The following is a 457-nucleotide window of genomic DNA, read 5'->3' on the forward strand; positions in this document are numbered from 1 at the left end:
GTTAGGGTTAGGGTTAGGTTATTGGTTAGGAGTTAGGGTTTGGGGTTTAGGGTTAGGGGTTAATTTCAGGTATGGGGTTTGGGGTTTGAGTTAGGGTTAGGGTTAAGGATTTAAGGTTAGGGTAGTATTAGGGGTTTGGGTTGGCATTAGGGGTTAGGGGTCAGGGTTTATGTTTGGGGTTTGGGTGAGCTTAGTGGTTAGTGGTTACTGTTTAGGGTTTGGGTTTAGGTTTAGGGTTAGGGTTTCAGGCTTTGAGTTCGGTATTAGGGTTCATGTTCAGGTTCGGGCTAGGGCTTTGGGCCTAGGGGTTGGGGGTTGCAGGCTGGGTGCTAGAGTTAGGGGTTAGGGCCTAGGGCTTAGGGCTATGGGTTTAGGGCTTAGGGTTAGGGTTAGGGTTGTTAGGATTAGGGTTACAGTCAGGGTCAGGGTTTGGGTCAGGGTTTAGGGTCAAGGGTCA

This window comes from Chrysochloris asiatica, unplaced genomic scaffold, assembly GCF_000296735.1.
Source record: "Chrysochloris asiatica unplaced genomic scaffold, ChrAsi1.0 scaffold01129, whole genome shotgun sequence".
NCBI classification, from domain to species: domain Eukaryota; kingdom Metazoa; phylum Chordata; class Mammalia; order Afrosoricida; family Chrysochloridae; genus Chrysochloris; species Chrysochloris asiatica.